Source organism: Podarcis gaigeae (genome assembly GCF_964106915.1).
Source record: "Podarcis gaigeae genome assembly, chromosome: 2".
NCBI classification, from domain to species: domain Eukaryota; kingdom Metazoa; phylum Chordata; class Lepidosauria; order Squamata; family Lacertidae; genus Podarcis; species Podarcis gaigeae.
In genome coordinates, this window is record NC_139679.1 from 79,584,443 (window position 1) to 79,602,297 (window position 17,855).

At 40.6% G+C, this 17,855-nt stretch overlaps 1 long non-coding RNA gene across 1 annotated transcript in view; it reads left to right on the forward strand.

The window, feature by feature from the left end:
• The window catches only part of LOC310838929, a 73,842-nt gene that overhangs the window by 7,861 nt on the left and 48,126 nt on the right, over window positions 1–17,855 (forward strand). Inside the window, exons 3-4 of the long non-coding RNA XR_014561222.1 lie at window positions 10,925–11,058; window positions 12,004–12,096. This is a non-coding gene — a long non-coding RNA (uncharacterized lncRNA). The remainder of the gene's footprint in view (window positions 1–10,924; window positions 11,059–12,003; window positions 12,097–17,855) is intronic.

Here is a 17,855-nt window from a genome sequence, read left to right on the forward strand (position 1 = left end):
GCTTCTATTTTAAGAATGAAACAAGTTGCTCAGGAAGTGCTTTTCAGGAACAAAGATGCAATAGAGCTAGATTGTGCATAGATTATGTAGACAAAATAAGTACTCAGTCTCCACTGATTCAAGAAGAAAGTGTCCTGTGTGCATAGACTAAGTGTATGTAATGGCAAATAAAGCCTGGAGATTGTGACCTTTCTGTAGGACACCTGGGGTTTTCCCCTCAGGCCATGGGAGCGCTAGGATGTAGCAGACATTAGCAAATTTTCCACCCTCTTGTGTCCTCAAAGCTTCCTTCCAAGAGAGTGTTTTCTTTTGGGGATTTATTATTCCATCAGCAGTGTGAGCACAGCTTGTATTTACTTGCAGGGAGATTCATGCATACAAATGGCAGTGTGTTTGAGCTCTTGCTGTTCTTCAGGAGTCGGGGTTCAGGACACCTGGATTAAACCTAAGTGCCTAGATGAAGTCCATAACTGGTCTGTTCAGGTCAACCTGTGCAAAGTATACTTACAGAGAACAAACTACTGACCTCTCATCAAGAAAATAATGCACTGTGGTCTCATTCATTGTTGTGAGTGATTTATGCTGTTAAGGCAAATACCTTTTCATTCCTGGACTTTTACAATTCTCAGTCATTTTACCTGCTTCTTCACTTCAGTTGCCTGGTGATTTTATTATTCTAATTAAACACCAAGCAGCTAGGACTATTGCCTCAGATAATCTACCTCTGTTGAAACACACCCTTCTGTAATTGGATTACTATAGAATAACATACTGGGGACGTAGATAATAAAGACACAGGAGATGCATTATTTGGAAATCCCCTGGATGCTTCTTTTAACTAATTAGCAGCCACATCATGGGGCTTGCTTGGGGAAGTGGGGGCGGGGGGGGAGTGTCTAACCCTTTTTCTTAGCTTAGCCCTTGAAATAGATGGATGCATTTCGTAAACTCTTTTAGCTTTCAAACCATTGCGTGGGGGGTGGGATTAAAGCCTAGTTAAGCTTAAAATGAAAGACTAACACTAAATTCACTGTGGCTCCATCAGCAGTTTTAATTTAAATGTTCTGTGCATAGATGGCGTCATGAAGGTCAATGGGGCCAAGCATATTGGTATGTTGGATTTGAAATGCTGTCACTCAATAGACATCTTAAGTTTCTGTTTTATTTTAAAATGCAGATTCCCTTCCCTAATGCTGTTATTTGATCAGCTTATAAATTGAACCTGAACCCTTGCATTAAAGGAATTTCAGTGAGATTTAAGAAAGAAAGAAAAACCCTAGGGTGTTCAACTTTCTCCCAGCAGGGGTCGCTGAAGTAGTTTTGTTCATAGTGGCACATACGTGGAGAGAATGTGTGCAATGAAATGGCTTAGGTCTGCTTCAGTTTTGTAACATGAGAAGCAAATTTTGCATAGGAAGAAGGGCGTCAGTTTGTCATGTGTAATGTCACGTGTAAGCGTGTCAGCATGTCATGTGTGTAGGGATGCTGTGGGCAGTTGTAGTGTTTCAGTGCTCCTATATTCTGTGAAGTAGATGTGTGCAGAATTTTCATATGCAACAGTCTATAGAGGGTTTGCACACTTTAGCCTATCTTTAAGTTTTCTCTGTGTAGGAAATTCCTTATTTTTTATATTAAAACAAACAAACAAAAATTAGAGGGAGAGAAAAATATCATGCTGAGTTTAGCTTCATGTTGTTCTTCATGAGCAAACTCCAGCTCACATAGATCTTATTTGTCATCCAGTTATAATGTCATTGATCTGTTAAGGAAGAAACATTTAGATATATGTGTACATTGTAAGATATACGTGTACATTGTTAGTACAGATACAGTAGACCTTTCCGGGAATTAGACCTACTGTAACCATATATATATATATATATATATATATTTGCTTTCGTAGATTTTCACGGGTACAGGAATGCAGGTTTTGGTGTCCTCGGGTGTCTTCCCGTGTAAAAGTTGGGGTGCCTAGACACCCCAACTTTTACACGGGAAGACACCCGAGGACACCAAAACCTGCATATATATATATATATATATATATATATATATATATCCATATATATATGTGTGTGTGTGTGTGGTCAGACATTGTGCTTGCATAAGACTTTTCTTTCAAAAGACCACAACTGTTGCTGCTTAGTGGCATTTCAACAGTTGGACACATTACACTGTTGTGGGACTTTTCACTTCCTTTATATCCTGTTGAGGGTAGAAGAGGGATTGCCTCTAAAGCAGGAGTGGTTAACCAAGGGACCTCCAGAGGCTACTGGACTACAGTTCCCATCAGCACCAGGCAGCATGCCCAAAGGTTGAAGATGAAAGCAGTAGCAGTGCAAAAAGGCCTATAGGTAGGATAGTGTGAATTCTCTCTTCCTTTGAGCTTATTGTTCCCTGGAAGACATAGTGCTCCCACTCAAATTTTGGACTGCTCCTCTCAGCCAGTGTCAGATGCCGTTTTGCCTTTTCTGCTTGTTCGTGGTCTGAGACTCAGTGCAAACTTTCCCCTTTCCAGCTGTTCCATGTTTCAGAGTTTGCCCTTGGAGAACTGGTCTCTTGGTCTGACCCCCCCCAAGTTTGCCTTTTTTTTTAAAAGGCTAATAACACTAATCTTCCTTCATCCTTGTGCCCCTTTTAGAATTAATCAGATTCAGCTTTCACAGCTCTTGGATAGCAGTCGATAATCTTGAGAGAAGAAGTCAATAATTTTAATGCTCCCGCCACGTGCTTCAGTAGCTGAGAGTGTTGTCAGTCAGGGCCCTGCTGAGAAGCATTGACGGATTGTGTTGAAAAGGAACTGCCAATTCCATTTTGCTTCTTGCCGACAACAGGTCCTGATAATGATCCTCCCAGGTTTAGTGCTGGGGTTTACATCACCAGTGCCGGCTATCCACTGGCTTACAGAGCAGGCTATGGGAACATAGGAAGCTGCCTTATACCAAGTCACACCAATAATCAATTTAGCTCTGTTTTGTCTGCACCAGCTAGCAGCGGATGTCCAGAGCTTCAGGCAGGGGACATTTCCAGCCCTAGTTGAAGATGCCAGGGGTTGAACTTAAGACCTTCTGCATGCAATGCAGATGCTGTACCACTGAGCTGTGGTCTTTCCCTTGCATTAGACACAGTACACACACGTTCTGAGTGACGTACAAGCATTTTGGAGCTATGGGGTGTGGATTACAGTGCTGATCAGAGCTGGCCCACCCATTGCACAGGCTGAAAAGCACCGCCTCAAGTGTCTGAAGTGCAAGAGGCATTTCCCCTAATAACAGTTTTGTCTAATACCCACATTTTTGCTAAGCAATTTTCCTTAATATAATGCATTTTTTGTATGCCATTTGAATCAGTATATGCCTGTTTCTGCACACTTCACCCATGCACGTGCATTTTTGTACTCAATACTTGGCTGGAGAACTGCATTACAAATTTCAGAGAAGTGCAAATTTCAAATGATGTTGTATTTCGTTTCATGTGCTGTTTCGGAAAGGCTACCGTAATTGGGAAAGTTCACCTTGAGATGCAAAATGGATCTATTTTCTCCTCCATCCTTAATACAGGATGGTGTCCCTGTCTGTATTCCTTTACATTCTTCCAGATAAGCGAATGACTACTATTAACTCCTGCAAGGAAAGGGGGAAATGACCATCTTGAGAACTGTGAGAGGAGGTCCTGGGAGGAGGAATGTGACTCTGCATCCTCCAGAATCCTTGCCATTTATATGCCCACTCTACACCCACCCACACACCATAATGATAGGCATTTTAATAATCAAACATCAAGATAGATCTTTTCCCCAGGAATCAGATAATTAAATTAAAGCTTGTTCAAATTGAAATGTTAATCCTGAGAATGGTTATGATTGGGAGGTGGGGGTGGGAAGGAGAGAATCCCCTTTTAATCAAACGGCATTATTAAGAAAGTAAGCATCATGCTCCACACACCAACACTTGGCTAGTCTTAGATTAGTTGGCTTGATTGAAAATGTAAGCCTGTCCTCAAGCCAGTCAGTATATCTGAGAGTGGAGAAGAGCAAGGGGTGCCAAAGATGTGTAATTGACTTTTCCCACCCACTGCATAATAACGCTGACAGGATCATAAAAGATGCAATAAGATTAAAGAGCACTTGGAACAGTTTGTTTTTGTTTTTCATTAAAAGAACTTGGCACAAAACAGAGGCTTTGCCCCCAGCACTGCGCAAGTGCTGACATTTTCTGCCTGATGAGCAATAAGTGCAAGGGCTGTGTGTTGCGCTTTACCATCACGCTGACAGTTTGTTTTCCTCAGCAGCAATTAGGAATGAATTTGTGGCTGATGCAAAAGAGGGAGAGTGAGAAAAGCCAAGCAGAGTGACCTCCACATCAGACCTCTGCTGCGCGGCCGTGATTAAGTAATTTTTAAAAAACCATCTCCACTTGCTTTCATATACACCATGTCATACACCATACACCCACCCTTTTCTCTTAGAAGAAGCTAATTTGAATATATATATATATATATATATATATATATATATATAAACATTTTGATTTTTATTTCAATAGACTCTTCAAAATTCTTCCTGAATAATTATTACAAGCAGTTATTCTGATAGTGTACAGAAACACTGATGCTTTCAGAGTTTGAATCAGATATATGTGTATATCTTTACATTCCAAGTGATTATCAGAACTATTACCAGTGATTTTTTTTCTAAAAAATTGTTTAGGGGTACTCTCATATTCCTACTCATATTGAAATACTGCCCCTCAGTGAGGCCAAACTTAGATTCACAAAATGTTTAGGGGTATGTGTCCCCCCCAGAAAGAAAAGCACAAAAGTGCACAAAACAAAAGTTTTTCAGTTGCACGGTCTATGGGATAGGTCATTTTCCATTCAGGTCCAACATATTTTTAAAGCTTGCAGAGTAGTTGGTTTAGTTAACAATTTCCTTTCATTTTTAATAAATATCATTATTTTGCTGTAAAAATAATAATATTGAAGAAAAACTGCTATTAAAATCTCCACACTCAGAAACAAAAACTGGCATCAGAGCAATAAAGAGACTATTCATTACTGCTCTTCCACCCACTCATCAGGAAGAAACAAAATGAGATGAACCTGCAAACAGGAAGTATTTAATTAAAGGCAAAGGAGTCCTGAATAATCTATGAATGTAGTCCTATGCATGTTTACCTCAGAAGTAGGCCTCACTGAGATTAATGAGACTTATTCTCAGGAAAGTGTGCATAGAAGTTCAATGTAAATAGTGCTTTACTTATGTAAGCTAGGCTGGTGTCGCAACTACATTTTCTTATAAAAACATTGCAAGCGATCAGTTCTGAAAAGACACAGAGAGACAAACATTGAATGCAATGGGCTGATAAGGACATAGTCTGGATGCTCCGTTAAAGTGAATAGACAAGGATGGCAATTCCAGAGAATTAGTATGGAAACATCCCATGCCAGTGAGAATATAAAATGCATTGGCTCTGGAAATGTGAACTTGAAATCTGGGTGGGAGACAGTGTCCTTCAGAGATCTTAAGCTGTGGCTATTTTGCTGCACATGCCAGCATTGTGTTATAATGATAGAGTAGGGTTTTTCCTCTGGTGGCTTTTCTAAGTCATTGAGAATGCGGCTGGTGCCTGCTTCTGCTTTCCTTGTGCCTGCCTTTGTCCTTCCTCATGTCCAAATGAAATGATGCTGGTTGGAACTCAGTGAAAGTGGCTTTCTTATTTAGAGGTTATTTATGATAGTAGCCATGTCAGTGCTGATGACTTCAGATTGCTGGAGGCTGCTCTGCAATGTCGTTTGTCATGTCATTGTCTCTCTCTTGTCTGTCAGACACAGAACCCCCAATAGTAACTAGCATTCTAATTGGAAAAAATAGGAGCTTGGAACTGAAGGAGAGAGCACTCTGTCTCCTTCAGTCAACACCACGGCCCTTGGATGAATCTGAAATCAATCAGCATTAGTCTTGCATCTGGCCTGGCTGGATGCCTGCTGCAATTCTAGCCATGGCAGCAATGCCCATTGCTAGAGCTGCACGGACATCTGTGCTGAGTTTATAAAAGGTATAATATGTTCTTTTCAGATATTTTCTGTCCTCTGCAAATGCATTGAGGCACACAGTGGGACTGCCTGAAATAAAATGAAACCAATGTTTAAATCATTGGAGGGGACGGGACGTCATTGGGCCCAGAGGCCAAATGCAATCCTGCAATTCTCCTACCTTGTAGATTTGAGCATCCAAAGCTACTTACAGAGACATTTCTACCAACGTTAACCTATATGCTCAGTTAGTACATAGTAATAAGCAGCTTGTCATAGAGGTGATGGGAAGCAGATCACTGACATGACACGATCTATGTGCCATCACAGCTATGCAGATCTGAAAGAAGGGGAGAGAGATACACATTGTCTGGTGCACATCAGTCTATACGGAGGGAAATTCTATCCTCCCCTAACCATCATCTTGTTCAGGCATCTGTTACCAACACCACACTTAAAGGGCATATGGGATAAATCAAGATTATTACCGCACTAGAGAATATCAGCACTTTCTTTAATAGTCTGATTTAAGCATTATAGGTCAGATTCAGCTAAGTTGTTTCTCTAGCAGAAGCCAGTGTAATGAGACTTCCTCCTCTGCTCCCCCTACACACACCCCGGCATGCCCTTCCCAAATCTTGGGAGGGTCAATAGCTCACCCAGAACCATGCATGAGGGGAGGAGAAGGGAAATTGTTCCATCTGGCAAGCAGAGCGGTGCTGACGGAACGACCTCCTTAGCGCACCATTATGCGTCTCCCATATAGAGGTCAGTAAAGCTCTTCCCAATGATGCCAGCCCACAAGGTGACCTTTATTAGGATTAAAAGATCTTACCTACTCAAATCTCCCCAACTATATGCAGCACCTGCTCATTTCTGCTAACCCTTGTCAATGAATCTTAAATACCACACCTGCTGTTACCATGAGGGAGGGCCATATGTCAGAGTCAGCATGGTGGCGGTCATGTTTAAACTGGCCATGAGCCAACTGAACTATTCTAATCATAGCAAGATGAAGAGGAAGTGTTGGATCCCTTGCAACTGGTTGGTCCTATGTGTTATTGTACCTAGCCCAAGCGGATTTTATTGCTAGCCTTCATATCATAAGATGGCCCAGGACCAGCTTAAGTATATTCTATTAGAAGCCCCACCCAAAAGGCAGGTCTCAAAAGTTAATTCTCACATGCCTGTGACATTGCAGAAGCTGGGTTAGATGAATCAATCCCTTCCTATCCTTGGCCAGGCTTATAGCTCCTGGTAAGTTCTTCCCCCAGATTCGTACTGCAAGGTGAGAAGTTGGGTAAATAAGTAAAAATTTCCAGTGATTGACCAAACTGGTCTCCTGAATTGTGTCTCTTTGCAGACTAGACTGACTTCAGATACATTCTGTTCTTATATTTCTAATAAATTGCTTGTTTTTAAAACTAGTACATGGAGACGTCAACTGGCAATGAGTTCTGAAAAAGCTTTTATTATCTGACTGATGTTCTGAAGTAACAGTGTGGGGTCAGAAAGGGAATTAATAATATAATCAACTTGGCAGGTAAACTAAATAGCAAAATGGAACCTCCTCTGCACATTGTGAGTTTAACAAACACATGTGATGGTCAACATAGAGGAGCACAAACATTGCACTGTTTTGCAGAACAGACTTGACAGTGGGGCAGCACAGCATATTTTAAACTGCATTGACACAAGCAGCTCAAATTGACTCTTGAGAACTCAGACATGTATTTTTCTCTCTAGTCTAGTTACATCTGTGACGTAAACATTTTTCAGCCTAGAGATGGTCTCCACTTAAACACTGTTCAAGTTTGCCAGCATACAAAGAAAAATGGTATTTTTTTTTTCAAATTGCAGGACAGATCAATAGAATTTAAGAATAAATATGTATATACAGTGGTTTAGAGAATATGGATATAGATACAGATAATTTTCATGGTCCTTTAAAGTTCCAATCCTGTGTACACTTACTTGTGAGTAAGCTCCAGAACTTACTGGCAGTTCTTCATAGATATATTCATTTATTTTATTTCTTTCAACTATTTATATACCATAGTTACCAACATTTATAAGTGGTGGAGATAAGTGTCCTCTATAACTATATTTTTTTTGGGGGGGGTAACCATGTTAATTTGTTGCAGCAAAACAACTGTTTAGCAGGAGCTTTAAATATATTGTGACGTAAGCTTTTCTTTATCAGATGTCTGGAATGTTGTTCTTAAATGTGTGTAAAAATGATTACAGGGTAGCATCACTCATGATGAGCTAATAAACACATGTAATAGACAAAAACCATTATTTTCATTCAGGTCACAGGTAGTGATGGAACTGAACTTCTTCATAAGTGTAAATTCAGCAATTTCATACTACGGTTTGTCTCTGAAGTACCTTTGTTCAATGTATATTCTACACTGAACTTTGTTAGCTAGTAGATGGACACAAACAGAGATGTAGGGACACAGTATTGGGGGGATAAGATGAAATGAGAAATACAAACTGAAATGAGAGACACACACAGAAAGAGACTGAGACAGAGGACAAGAGTGGTGAGTCATGAGGCCCACAACAGTGATAAGCTAGATTATTTTGGCAAGTCAAAACAGTGGTCATATCCAAACCATACATTTAAAGCACTATTCTACTACAATAACAGTCGGGGCTTCCCCCAAAGGATCATGGGAACTGTAGTTTGTTAAGGGAGTTGGGAGTTGCTTGGAGACCCCTATTTCCCTACAGTTCCCCACAGTTTGTTTTGGTTCTGGTCACCTTTACTGTTAATGTTCCTCAAAAATATTTGCTGTATGAAGCAGTTGAAGCAGGCAGGACAAATATCTGAGTGCCAAGTTGCCATTTTGGTAGGGGGGTTTGCCCCGCCATCCTACCATGTGCTGCGTTGCTATTCAACAGCTGACAGCTCTGTTTTATTAGGCAGCCCCAGCCCACACTGTGAACATATGAGAACTTAATTATTGCTGCTTATTCTAGCAAAGTGCTTTGAGAGTCCTCTTCATTAGTAGGGGCACTGGAGACACTTTATTGACCATATTTGTTTCATTACATCTCCCTCTTTTATTTATTTACTTGCACTGTACGAAGTTGTTTAAAGGTCAGCCATTGGAATCATCCACTGTCACGGGCAGCCTATTCATTGATTTCCCAGAATCCTTAGTGTGCAGCATACCCGCTGAGTAATTCTCATTACCATAGTGATGTGCTTAGTGGTCATTACCAGCTAGCACTCATTCCACAGAACAGATGCATTCCGTGGGGTGATTTTTAAAATATTTTTCTCTCTAATGCAGCCAGGCACCTTCTGCTTTATTGATTATCTATGGTCTGATACAAGTTGTGAACATAAGAACAAACAGCCTGATGCATCAGATCAGTGGCCTATCTAGTTGAGCAGCACAGGTGTTATCATTGTTCGTATTTCTGTTAGAAACAATTACATTAAATTTATAATACCAGCTGAAAAAGAAGTGGCAAATAAATAGGGGAATGTAGAAGCAGACCTTGAGTATGGAATACAACATTTGCACATTTAGTTCAGTTTAGAGAAGATAGAGAAAGGGTTACTAGTATAAGGGGGTTTTCTTCATAAGAAGAGCCTGCTGGATCAAGACAATGGCCCATCTAGTCCAGCATCTTGTTCTCATAGTGGCCAACCAGATGCTTGTGGAAAACTCATAAGCAGGACCCAAGAGCCCTCTAGCCTCCTGTAGTTTCTAGCAACTGGTATTCAGAAGCGTTACTGCTTCTCTCAGTACGTTTCCGAGCACAATTCAAAGTGTTGGTGCTGACCTTTAAAGCCCTAAATGGCCTCAGCCCAGTATACCTGAAGGTGCGTCTCCATCCCCATCGTTCGGCCTGGACACTGAGGCCCAGCTCCGAGGGCCTTCTGGCGGTTCCCTCATTGCGAGAAGTGAGGTTACAGGGAACCAGGCAGAGGGCCTTCACGGTAGCAGTGCCCACCCTGTGAAATGCCCTCCCATCAGATGTCAAAGAGATAAACAACTAGCTGACTTTTAGGAGACAACTGAAGGCAGCTCTGTTTAGGGAAGTTTTTAATGTCTGATGTTTTATTGTGTTTTTAATATTCTGTCGGGAGCTGCCCAGAGTGGCTGGGGAAGCCCAGCCAGATGAGCAGGGTATAAATATACTACTACTACTACTATTATTATTATTATTATTATTATTATTATTATTATTATTATTTATTTCTGACCCTAGAGACAGAGCATAGACATTGTGGCCAATACTATATTTGCCTCATTCAGGAAGTTTATGTGTCTATATTATCTTGTTCATTTCCTCAGCTAATGATTGAACAATAACTAATGCTCTATACTATGTGACTTAATGATAACATAGTAGAATAATGGAATATTAGTTGCTTATAATCACAAGTGAGAAAAGTATTACTGTACTCAGGTCCAGATTTTTGACTTCCCATAGGCATCTGGTCAGTCACTGTGAGAACAGGATGCTGGAATAGATGGGCTTTTGGCCAGATCCAGCAGGGCGCCTCTAAAGTTCTTAAAAGTCACTGAATCCCTATTTGGATATTCCTATCCATCAGTATCACGATTTATGTAGACATTTCCTCAGTCTTCAAGCTGCAGAAGTAAAATCCAACTTCTCAAAAATCAGTAATTTTTAATATGTGCAATCTAGTTCCTAGGATGCAAAGCATTTAAACAAAATGACTTCTTCCTCAGTTTGCCCTTCAAGCGTGAAGTAATTATATATCTCTTCCAATTACCTATATAAACCTCCTTTAGAGACAGTGGATTTTGTAGAGTGAAATATCTTATTATTGCTGTGCTTAGGCAATTTCATATTAGCAAAGCGTTTGAAATGCAATTCACATTTGTTCTTTTCTTCTTAGCCCAGAGCTCATATAGAGGAGGAACACTATCAAGATGCCCAAGTTAGGACCACGGATGTGAGGCTGCAGATATAATTCCTTCAAACAGAGCAAACTCAGATGCTGGTTCCTGGCAGAAATGGAACAAGAGACAGGTATCAGTCTCCTCAGGAGAACCTCGAGGTTTGCAGAAGTACAATACTAATAATAAAATCCTTAGTGGGTAATTCTTCCTTTAAACAAAAATGAGGACTGAGCATGCTCAGCAGCCACAGAATGTTGACTGTCAGGAAAGGAAAATGGAGGGGGGCATTTCTGCCTGGCTAGCTGGGAGAAACCCTCAAGACGAAGTCTCCTGGTAGGGGTGGGAACCCTCTTTTAGCCCCTCGACCACATTCCCTTGTGAATAATCTTCTGGGGGCAGCATACCACTGGTGGGTGTGGCCAGACATGCACCACTGTTTACCCAAGCAAGCAAATGGAATTGTGACAGTTCAAGGAAAAATTCCAGCCAAGTAAAATCATTAGAGGAAAGTGCAGAGCAGGGTCACTGTGGCTTTGATCTGGGTGGATTCCCAAGGATTCCCACATGAATATGGGGTCCCTGGGCCTCTGGTTCCTCACCCCACTGCAACATTCTGTAGCCAGGCCCACTTCTCAAATCTGCTCCTAGTCTTACGAGTTGTAAATGTTTGAATTTTAGACAAGGGATTTCTGCGTCACGTGCCTGCAGTAGCTTAGTATTCATAAAAATTTAGTCAGAATGCCAAAAATATATGTCTCCTCGTCTTGGAGAGTTAATTGTGCTGAAGCACACGGAGGAGAAAAAGGAGAAGGAAAGAAGCTATGTGATAAAAACTAATTTTTTTGTTTGAAATGGCTCCTCTCGTATGCTATTGAATATGCTATTATTCAGCTGAGTGGTCTCTTTCACTCTGATTTTATGACGCAAATTCATGGCTCAGCCAGATCTATTTATTCTTAGGTTATGTCAGCTACGAAAAAGCATCTCCAGCTGTGTTTTCCTTTCTGTCGTAAGTATAGCTGCCTCCATCCAATGCTTCATTATACTTGCTAAAACCTTCCGTTGACCCAAACAGTTACATCGTTTGAGTCATGCGCAAAAAGTGTCTTCATATTCAGAAAGGGAAAAAGTCATTGGAATGGAGGGCACTCTTCTGCAAACTGTGATGGTAATCCTTGGAACATGGCTGTGTAAGAGATGTTTTGTAGTGCCTTTTTCTGTGCTGATGCTTAAGTACACAGATCTTGTGCCATCAAACCTGACCAATCTTAAGGACTGCTTTGCAACAGTTGAGAGCTGCTACTAATCCAGTGCCCTGAGACAGGAAAGGGCTATAATAATCATAAAGCATAAAATGACTACTAGCAATGGCAAGGCTTTCCTAAACTGCAAAAGGCCTCTGGAAGAGAGTTTTCTAAAAATGACACCTGAATGTCAGCAAGGTGAATTTCCATAGGAAGGGAGTTCCATAATTTTATTTCTCATTTATTGTTGAGGACCACCAGTAAGAGTTGCATTTATTGCCTTGCCCACTTTTCTTCTGGCTCTGCTAGGGATGGAGGATAAATTTGATTCAATACACATTTAAAGCTGAATCTATCAGCTTTGCACTTTCCAAAACAACATGCAAACAAAAACTCTGTTCTCTTTGAAATTTACACTTCTCTGAATTTTGCAATGCAGTTATCCAACCAAAGTGTCCCCCCATGAAGATATTGCTGAAAATTAACATACAAAAATACATTATATTAGGGGGAATTGCTTTCAAAACTGTGGATATTAAAATGGTTAAAATGTTAAATGGCATATAAAATATGTTTATTGGGAAAACTTGCACTAAAATGTTGATGAATTTTACATGAAATGTTTTGTTCTACTTAATCTGCCAATTGCTAAATAATGTGGAGAACTCAATTTAAGACTGAGGAAATGAGAAATTGAGAAAACCAAATGGACAAATCCTTCCATTCTACCCACCATTGACAAGTGGCCTCCATAATGTAACACATAATGTAAGGCCCAGGGGCCGGATCCGGCCCCATCGCCTTCTAAATCCAGCCTGCGGATGGTCCGGGAATCAGTGTGTTTTTACATGAGTAGAATGTGTCCTTTATTTAAAATGCATCTCTGGGTTATTTGTGGGGCCTGCTCGGTGTTTTTACATGAGTAGAATGTGTGCTTTTATTTAAAATGCATCTCTGGGTTATTTGTGGGGAATAGGAATTCGTTCATTCCCCCCCCCCCAATATAGTCTGGCCCCCTCCTGAAAAGGTTTGCTGACCCCTGATGTAACACAAGGAGAAATGCATCCTTGAGCTTAAAAAAAAAAAGGTTCCCCATTCCTATTTTGAATTCTTTGAATTCCTGGTTGTAATATGCAAACACTTTTCAAAGACAGTTCTACACAGAGCTTTTTATTATAGTCTAACCTGGACCTCACTGAGGTATGAACAACTGTAGCTGTATCTTTTTTTGTCTAGGAAAGGGTACAGTGTCTCAGGTCCAAATAACTAATAGACATTCTTGGCCTGTTCTGCAGCCCTGGAAGTCATAATTAAACTACTGTGACTAGATTTCCAGAGACATTATCATTTTTCACTTAAGCAACTGAGACCCTAGTTGGATTTTGCCCCCTCAGTGCAACTAATATGTGGAGTTTCCATAATCTGCCTGGTTGAAAAATGGCAACTCTGGAAGGGACTTACCAATGGAACTGTTTAGAGCATCTGCTCTTCCTCCTCCTCGAGAGCAGTTCAAACATCCTTCTACTCTTTATTTTGTTATGCAGCAGGGATGGGGAACCTGTGGCCTTTCAGATGCCCTTGAACTACAACTCCCATCATCCCTGAGTATTGGCCATGCTTCTGCGGCGTGAGCTTTAATTTCAGTTTCCCTAGAATCAGTGCATCCATTGCTATAGTTCCTTTTGAAAACAGTCCCTTTAATTGATGGTTGTGATTAATATTTTCTTAAATGCAAATTACCATCTTTTCAAATGAGACTATTCCCCTTCTGAAATGGAAAGTGTGAAATGTATGAAACAGCTTGTATAATGTGAAATTAAAATCCTGTTAATTTAAAATGTGTGAGGTTTGTTGATCTCTTGGGCTATTAGAAAGGGCGGGGGGAACCTTTGAAAATAAAATAGCTATCTGTGGTGGGTTTGTGCTTGACAGGTTTCACAGAGTTGTCTCCTTGTTTTGTTAGCTATTTAAATAGTCATTTGTCTACACAGCCTGACAACTTGCCCATTCCGTAGTGAATTTCTTGAGACAAAAAGACAGCTTTTCTCCATGCTAGCAGGGAGTAAACTGAGCATGCTGTGAATTTGATTTCTAACTTGACTGGTTATGTTTAAGTGCCAGCTATGATAGCTGGAGTTTGCCCCAGGGTTCTTTCTCCATTTCCCCTTTTTTCTAATGGAAAACTACTGTTTAGATTATGTATTTTGAACATGACAGAAGTTTCCATAATGTTCCTGTTTTACTTATTAATTTTCAAAATATGAAAATTTTAAAAAGCTGAAGTTTTTAGGTTAGCAGGAGTCCCTGGATGACCTCACAGTGGTTTCAACAGAATGAGGAAGAAAACACAAACCTGCCAACCACTGTGGGGCAAGAAGGAGTCCCCTAGTGCCACCTTCCTGAATTGGACATTCAGATGGGAATCACTGAAGGACATTGTACCCAATTTCAATTCCTACCTTATTCAGGCAAACCAAAAGAATACCACGGTCAACAGTATCAAAGCTGCCGAGAAGTCCAGAAGAATAGCGGTGTTGCACTTGTCCCCATTCTCCTGCCAGTATAGATGACCATTCAGATGACCAAATCTGTTTCTGTACCAAAAGCCAGTTTGAAATGGATCCAGAAAACCAGTGTCACTCAGGAGGTGGGGTGTGGTATTTTTCAGTATTTTCCCACATAACAACCACTTCAAGTTAAGAGTTTATCAATTTTTTATTTCATAAGTTCAGGCTGTTCTGTTCTTGCATCAAGCTTTTATATAGGACAGCATTTAAAATTTGGTCCTATCCATTTAGTCTTTGAAGTACTACAAGCCATTCTATCACCTCAGATCTTTTCCCACCTGCTGCTTATCCTCAAAATCAAATTAATCTTATTATTTTATTTGTATTCCTCCCTTTTTTTACATAGTAACACAGTGAGGCTTACAAAATATGGTAAAAGCGAAACAAAATGCAGCATAGAACAAAAACCTTCAGCAAGGGGTTTCAGAGGGGTCTTAAAATGCTGCATTGATTATATTCCTGTAGTTTAACCTTATCTGCCATTGCCACCTATATTAATTCTTCAGGTTTTTGAAATTGTTTTTACTAGAGGGAATATAGTTTTCTATTTTTCTTTTTTTCATTCCTCACTTGGGGGGGAAAAAACTCCTTTTGTGCTTCAGATATATTTTTAAGTTGTCTTCAGCATCTGTTCTCTGTCTGCATCCGGGCTTGTTTTTCCTCCTTTCATACTTTTGATCTGCACTATCTTCTTTGATGCTTCTTCCCCACCCACCCCAATTGTCTAATTTTCTTGGGTGGAGCTGGGGGAGGGGAGGCTGTTGTTTGCTTTTCCTTTCATCCACGTCAGTCTTTTCTATGTTTCTTTCAAAAGGCACAAGAATTAATTGCATCCAGAAACAGAGATTTGTTCTTTTGGGCTCATACACACCATGCTGCCCTACACATAAAATGAAGAAAGATAACCATGCTGGAGATGGATAAGATTGGAGCCGTAAATGTACAGAAGGCATCGTTGTAAATCCAAATGCTTCAGAAGGAAAGGTGGTACTCAATTAAATTTCATGCTAAGACTCCACTTGTAATAATCTGGCATTATGCAGAGTTATGGGTAGCTTTTTCAACAAGTATGCCAAGGTAAAAATTAAGGGTTATGTATTAAACCTCCATGAAATTACTCTTCTTAAAGATAGCCTTTTGTGTGGTAATATGATTTGTCACTTACACATCCTGGGAGTCTTATTGTCATGTGAATTTGCAAAGGAATTCTATTGTAAAATAATGCTTTCCCCCCCCTCAAACGATGAAATCAAAATGTGCACTTGCAAAATAATTTTCATAATTTAAATACATTGCATGATGGATCAACACAGAGGACGGATTGATTTTATTTATATCACAAAGGAAGCAAATGCCAGTTGTAATTGTTGATTTAAACCAAGTCTCCTGTTTCTAAATTCACATATTTTATTAGAAGGCATGGATTACAAGTTGCTATGGCATATTTGTTTGCAGCTTAGTGCCAAACTGTACCTGATGCTTTCCTCTGGCTTCTCTCTTTTTCTATTGAAAAAAATGTAACCATGAGACCACAGTCTAAAGTGGAAGGCCTGTGTGTATGCACACATGTGCCTGTGTGGAACCACAAAGAGACTGAGCTTTCTTAAACCTTCCCCACCCCTAGTACTTTCTTCTGTTAAAATACCCCTAAAGCTGCTCTTCTTATTACAGGGGGAAAGGCCTGTAGGAGGAAATGCAGCTGGGGATGCAATTTTTAGCAGAAAGAAAGGGAAGGGACATAAGAAGAACATGCTCATCTAGTTGAGCATCCTTTTCACACAGTGGCCAAGCAGATGCCTAAGGGAAGCCAGCAAGCAGGACCCAAGCACAAGAGCACTCTGTCCTCCGGTGTTTTCCAGCAACTGGTATGCAGAAGAATACTCCCTCCAACCATGGAGCCAGAGGATAGCCATCATTGTAGCTGATAGCTTTACTTCCATTAATCTGTCAAATCCTCTTTTAAAGCCATCCAAGTTGATGGCCATCCCTGCCTCTTGTGTCAGAATTCAATTCTGCACAACATTAAAGAAGTACCCACTGACTCCCATTGCCAGGGAGAGGCTAAGCCAGGACAGCCAGCGGAATCGCAGCGCTGCAATCCCGCTGGCTGTCCTGGTTTCTGGCTTAGCCGCACAGCCTCTCCCGGGCAGGGGATGAAAGCTTCCCTTGCCTAGGAGAGGCTGCGTACTGCTATCCCACAAGCTAGGGCAGTGCAGTGATCCCGTTTGCTGTCCTGGCTTCTGCGATTCAGATTTTCCCCCCTCTTGTTTTCCTCTTCCAAAAACTAGGTGCGCCTTAGGTCTGGTGCATCTTATAGAGCGAAAAATATGGTACTTCCTTTCGTCTGTCCTGAATTCTCCAACATTCAGAATGCCGTTCCAATGCCAGTCTTCACCTCAGCTGTTTTCACAGATTAAGTTGGTATAAACAGAAAATGTCAGAAGCTCCACAAGACTAAGCGTTACATGTAGGTTGACCCCAAACGGAGGCTTTTAAAAACAAGCACATTCCAAAAGTTGAGGTCATGTAGCCAACGTGCATTCCAAAATTACATCTAAGTAGATATAAAATACATTTTTTGCTCTTTCTATATGCATATTAAGGATATTAAGCAGGGCTGTTTACTTGAAGGCTAAAACTGCCCTGCTCTCTGCACTTATTTGGAAATTGAACAAAAGTGGAACTTATTTCTGAGTAAGCATTTGCAGGACTGAACTTTAAGTGTCCATAACTTTTCAGAAGCGATGGTCATTACTTACTAAGCAAAATAGGGTTTCTCCATGTAATGGAAAACAAATGCTGGTGGTTTATAGTCATGATCTGAGAACTCAAGGAAATGTAGAGCTTAGGTGACTCAAGGTCATAAGAGTTCAAGGCCACCCACCTTGGGCCATCTGGAGGTTGATTGACTTTAAATTCTATCAGCTACAGCCCATGTGGCCAATGCTCAGAGATTATAGGAGCTGAAGTCCCATTGGAGAGCTAGAGGGTTCCCATCACTGCCACAGATGATCCTGCCAAGATGCAGGCTGCTATGTCACGGCTTCAAGCACAAGTGATGATTTGCTCATTCCTTGGTTCAACAGCCATCCCCATAAGTAAGAAATATAATACAT